Raw genomic sequence first — 6,339 nt, 5'->3', positions numbered from 1 at the left:
GAAGTGCAAGAACAGGGCCCCTAGAGGCAAAGGGCCTGTGTTTTTCAGAGCAGTACAGTAATTGCTAGTCTTACTGTAATCCCAGGCTACTTTCTTGATCTGAGGACAGAGAGGAGGAGGGCTATGACAAGGGAAGTGTGCCTGTTTTCTCCCTTCTGGGTTAAGAAAGGGGGGGAATTTTGCTGATACATTTAAATTTTTTTTCTTGAATTAGCAGCTGAAAATCCAAGGTTTTCCCCTGCTACCCTGCAACTGGGAGCAGTTACTATCTGGTTACTATATGTGTATACAGTGAGTAAGCAAGCAGCATTGGTTTGCTTATTACTGCACTGAACCTCTAACTTGCTGTCAGGTGCTGTTGGCAGCAACAAGGACCCTTTGGAGGTCACTTACAAATAGTAGTTTAAGCTCCTACACAGAAAAATTTAAACTAATTGCCCTTGTGCTGAACAAACTGCTCTTTGCCAAGTAACATAATAAAGCAGTGCCTTATTGAAAGGAGGGAAGGACAGGACATCAGGAAGGAAATTGGGTTTGCACACACTTAAGCAGACTATTTCTTCCCCCATATCCTGGTATTATGAGAACTTTTCTTCTCTGATGCCTGAGGAGGCACAGTCCAGGCTGCCCATCCTGCAGCAGGAGCTGCTGGCACCCCAGGATGCCCAGAGGCTCCTTGGCTGCTGCTGTACTTGGGGTGCTGCCTAGAGAAGTTGGCTTCTGCTGCTCAGTCCTCTGCAAGACTGCAGCTCTTGCCTGCAACAGACAGACTGTTATGGGTCTTTCTGTGGCTGCTGTTTCCTTGTCCTGTGATCCAGACTTTCTCAAAGGAACAGGAGAAGTTAGGTTGGCTTCTTTCTGTGGAAAGTGTCTTGTTGCCTGCTGGCACTGGGCAGTAGATCCAGAAATAGTCTTTGCAGAGGTTCTATACTAGTAATTTACCTTTTGAATAATATTTGAGCAGGCACTTGAGCCAGGTGGTTTTATTCCATGATATATAACTGAACATTGGTTTCATGTTTCACAAGTACACAAAACAAAGAGCAGCAATAATAAGCTCAGAATATCTTCCTGCCAAAGTGTGTCTGTCCCTGGTCTGTGAGATTTAAATGCAAAAGGGGCCAACAGGGATCATCTTTTTGTTCTGTGCTCTGGGAAGGAATCTCATGGTATGAAATGACATATGGTGGATGTGGAGAATGGTCAGAGGCAGCTGAGCCTGGCTTATGCCACAGGCAAGTCCTTTGGTGTGGGGCTCTCCTGGCTGTGCCTGACATCCACCCGGTGATGTTTGCTGTCACTGTACCAGGCTGCTGTGTTTTACTGGTTATGGCTCATTTTACTGTGTTACTGGAGAAGTGGTAGAGGTTTATATAATTCTTGCAGATGTTACTGGAATAATATGGGATTGGAGAATTTCCATTTTCTGAAACCTGCTGGTGTTACACTCTAGGTAGTAGAAAGCACACATAATCTGTCAGTTCTAGCATTTTCTTAATGTGTTTATTTTCATATTGCAGTAGGAGTTTAACCTTTCTAGCTTGTTAGAAAAGACAAGACTGGTTTCTTTCAACAAAGTTTATGCAAATAGAGGCAGGAAATATAGGAAAAGTACAAAACACTTTACATTCATTCCCACCAAATAATAATTGAAATATTTCAGTCTTTAGAAACTCCATTATAATGCTACTTGATTGCTGAAATAAAATGTATCTCTTCTAAACATACTCTTGGTTCTCACAATTTTTCAATAATTTTGTATGGGGTATGGTTGTGTGTTGGTGATAAATACTACAAAAGGAATGGAAAAAAGATGTGCTTATACTAGCAACCAAATAGGAGATTTCAAATTCATAGTTGGAGTATAAGTGTAATTGTTCCTGAATGGTATAAAAAAAATCCAGCTTTTAATTTAGCTGAGCAATCTGATTTTACTGGACTGGAGCTGAAAAGCCTTTTACAAAGAATTCTCCTTGTGCTGCTGGATTTAAGCTAATATTTTGTAGGTGTTGAAGCTGATGATGTGTTTTTAGAGAAGAGAGCTTCGGTCTGTGAGGCTTTTGCCTTTGATCCTGGGATGCACAGAGCCAAGCTGTTCTGAGTTTGTGTGCTGTGGCAGCAGCTCTCTGGCCACAGAGAGCAACAGACAACTTTCCCAGGCATTGTGCTGGGGAAGGGCTGTGAGAAGATCAGAGAAAAGAATGAGAAACAATTCTTATCATAACTTACTGCACCTGGTATTGTGAACATGTGTTATGGAGATTTGTTTTAGCTGATGGTGATGGTTTTAATTAAAGGACCAATTAGGTCAACCTGCATCATAACTGTCTATAAGAGCAATGGGCAACCTTCTGTGAATCATGGAGTCAATGTTAATTATGACCCAGCCAGAGCCCGTTGTGAGGATGGTGTGCTGTCACAGTGCTGAGACACCCAGCTTGGAGCTGTGCTTGCCAAGTCATGGCCCATCATGTCTGGGGCCATTCCTGCTCTGAGACTGAACTGTACAGCTCTCTTACCCCACAGCAGGACATTTGACCTTTTTCTGCATAGCAAAGAGAGGTGAAAAATCCTGTGTGGGCTTTTTGTTGTACATTTTTATTTTCACTATGGCAAACTGGATACTGTACATGAGCACTGCAGTAAGCACCTGTTAATGCAGCTGGAGATCAGCGACACCAGGGAATGCTGCCTTGGGGTAGTTCTTCTGATGAAGAATTTATGCTGTAACAATCTTCTGGGTTATTGAGCTCTACAGCCACACAAATTTATATAGAAAGGGGAAGGAACGCACAATCATGTAGCACAAAGTTCTTAATTTGCATCAGATTAGATTAATGTATCCTAATACTTAGGGAGGCTTTCTGAAGAATAATAGATACAATTTTTTTTTATTTGTAAGTACAGATAGATAATAAAAAACTACAGTTATTGTCTAAAGTTCATAGCTGGGATATTTTCCTTCCATTTTCAAAAAACACCTGAGGTTTCCTTTTTGAGCTTATGTTTCAAAACTGATAAAACTCCGAGGGCTTTTTTCTTGCTGCAGTATTAATTTCATTTATGGAAAAAGCCAAGAGATCAAATATTGACCTGACCCAGGGAAAATATTGACAGTATAACTAGAAATTTTACTGGTTAAGGTGCAGATTGAGAGCAGAAATCTCATACCCAGGGTGCACTGAAAGTTTAGAGGCAGCTTGAAGCTAATGTGAAGAGACAGGTTGTCTGGATTAATATCAAATGGGGAAAGACTCTGCAAAACCAGAAGGGAAAAGGATGCATAATGCCTTTCTAAATTGTATTAGGCTTTGGGATATAGTCCTTGTTTTATAATACATAGCTAAGTGATTTATAGTCTTGTAATAAAAGAGTGTTTAGAGGAATAATCCTCCCACCCTTCCAAACTTTAAGGCATCCATGCTACTTTCAGAAGCTGAGATGTGACCTGTTGTATAATTTGTTCCATTTCACTGGTTTCCTTAAATATGCTTGACATTGTGACCAGCAGAGTCTTAGACAATCCTGTAACTTTATTGGGCTTGTGTGTTAAAATGCTTGATGATTTCTTGGTTGGTTTTTTTGGTTTGTTTTTTAATATGTAACTCTTCCATGTTTTCTGTAGTACTGATGACTTTTTTTGAAAAGACCAAGTTGGAGGGGATGGTGATTGCTGTCTGGATGTTATTGTCTGTGCTTGGCCAGTAGGTCTAGGGCAATCATACTTCTTGGGTGTCTTTCTCACTTCTTGTCTACATTCAGTCTTTGCTCCCCACTGTACAAGTATATGGTACTCAGCAAACCAGGTCCTGCATTTGGACTTTACCTCTTCAGAAGGGCTGAGACACCTCCTGTCTCATTTGCTACTGAACTGAAAGCAACATAAAATGGCTAACAATACTGTATGAGTATTGCATTACATGATTTTTTTACTGCCAATTGTAGTGCAGTAATTATTAAGTAAAACTGATCTGCCTGAGGTCACAAAGCCAGGAATAGAGCACATATCTCCTGACTCCTGATCCAGTGACGCAGCTGTTAATTCACACAATTTCTACTTGAGTTCATTAAAAACCTTCTCCCACAGCTCTGCCTCCCTCAACAGCCAAAATTTCTCCTTTTAGTAGAAGAAAGGAGCTTCCTTTGGGACTCTAATTCCCCCCACAGGGAAAAACTTATCCAGCTGAGAGTATGTGCTGTCTTTTGAAGTACTGTTAGCCCTTTCTGACCTGAGAAACAAGGAGGGGACTAAACTCTTCTATCTTATCTTGGAAAGCACATCTAATACAGTCAGGGCATGTGTGCTAGACAGTTTTCATGTCTGAATGCTGTAGATAATGTGCTTTACAAGTTCTCCAAGATGAAAACTCATTTTATTATAACAAAGATGATATTCACATCCCCTCCTAAGCCAACCAACTCTTCCATGGAACTAAAGAATGGGAAAATAAGTCAGGTGTGGGGTGTGTGTGTAGTTTTGATGATATTTTTGTTTGTGTATATCTTGTTTTTCTGGGGTGGTGGTTTTGCTGGAGGTCTTTTTGTTATTTATTTTTAAGGAATAGGTTTTGAGCACAGCAGGGACCATTATAGTCCCTGATACAGAACTTCATCCTGTGTTCTCTTCATTAAACATGAGCATATCATATGTGGCTCAATGTATATTTTTAGGTAGATAGCCATTCTTGATCTACTTAAATTAGTGCCATATGAGCACTAAACTTTTCACACGCCAAATTGTTCCAACTCTTAAATACTAATTTTAGTCCTAATAGCTAAGAAAGGGAGGTGTATGTACTCTCAGAAGAGAGCAAACATATCTCACTACAATAAGGGTGCTCAGAACATGAGCTAGATGCCATTTGGTAACAAGATAGATTACCCTTATTTGTCTCTTCAGATAACACACTGGTTTAGAACTATTTAATTTAGAGTTTCATTATATGATTTTACTTCCATGCTTCCAATTTTTCAAGAAATAATTCTGGAGAAAGTTGAGAAGTTGTTTCAGTATACATTGTTATTCACAAAAGATAAATCTTGTATGTTTCTGGATGAAGTCCTACCTATGTTTTTAAAACAGTATTTTTAAAGCTTAAAAATAAATCTTTTTCCAGTGTAATGTATTAGTTATGCAAATATAGAAAAGACTCTGTGTACTCCGTTTCATATAACAAAACTTTCAGTGGAAATCAGTGTTAGATATATTCAGCTTGAATCTTGAGACTTTGATTTTATATTCTGTAGCCTTGTCGGAAACTTTAATTTCAATACTGAAAACAAGTCACATGTAATAAAATATTATGTAGATGCTTTTCCTTTCTCCTTGGGATCAAAAAATATTTCATTTTTTTTTCTAAGAGTTCTCAGTATAATGCTTTGAAAAGCTGTTACAGAAGCTTAGTGTTATGAGCTCAACAAAATCCAAGTGTGTCTCTGTGCTGTGAAATTTGTCAGTGTTGTGGTATAGAGTCCACAAGGTGCTGCAAGTGTAAGTGTCCAAGAAGCTGGGAGAAAGGAGAGGGGAAAGAAGAGTGAATCCCCTAATTTCTGCAGATGTTTGAGCTATGGGACACAACAGTACTTTAACAGACTGCTATTCCCTCTGTTCCAGGAGCAGTGCCAGTGTTTGCAGGAACAGGAAAGTTGGCAGTCTCAGTTGTCTCTTCATTAGTGTGCGCTGTCTCTTAAACCTTTGTCTCACCTACCTCAGAGGGCACCAGAATGGGGAAATGCATCAGAAATTCAGGAGTCTGGGTGCCCTAGAAATTGGATTGAGTTGGGGCAATGTGCATGTGTGTTTTGCTGCTGCTTCTCTTTAAGGCATACCTCATTATACAACGTAAAATGTCAATGGTTAGTGATGTATGAGACTAAAGGTAACTATCAAAAACTTAATCCCTGCCATTTTCAGGTGCCTTTAACTTGGAGTCTGTACAATGCATGGAAGATGGCATACAATTGGCAGTGACACTGGAGCCTTTTATGTGTATGCATGTCCTCTGTGCTCTTGCTAGTGACATGTGGGGTTTTCAATTCTTAAAAATTTTTTTCAAAATTGTATCTTCAAATCTCAAACCCAATTTTTAAGGAGGTGAAAGAGTTCACAGTATGTGATGGGCTGTGGTCAGAACCTGTAGAAGTCCAGCCCAAATCAGGATCAAGAAAAATTCTTGTTTGCCTGTGACATTTAAACTGCATAGATGAAGGACACAAACCCATGTTTAACTTCAACCACAGAATTTAAATTGAGCACGTGCTTTGGTGCACATGCTGAACAGGAATCATACAAGAATGGTGCCAGAGTAATTTCTGTGGAACACATACATGTATAAATGC

The sequence above is a fragment of the Camarhynchus parvulus genome, chromosome 6, assembly GCF_901933205.1.
Source record: "Camarhynchus parvulus chromosome 6, STF_HiC, whole genome shotgun sequence".
NCBI classification, from domain to species: domain Eukaryota; kingdom Metazoa; phylum Chordata; class Aves; order Passeriformes; family Thraupidae; genus Camarhynchus; species Camarhynchus parvulus.
This window is presented reverse-complemented; position numbering follows the sequence as displayed.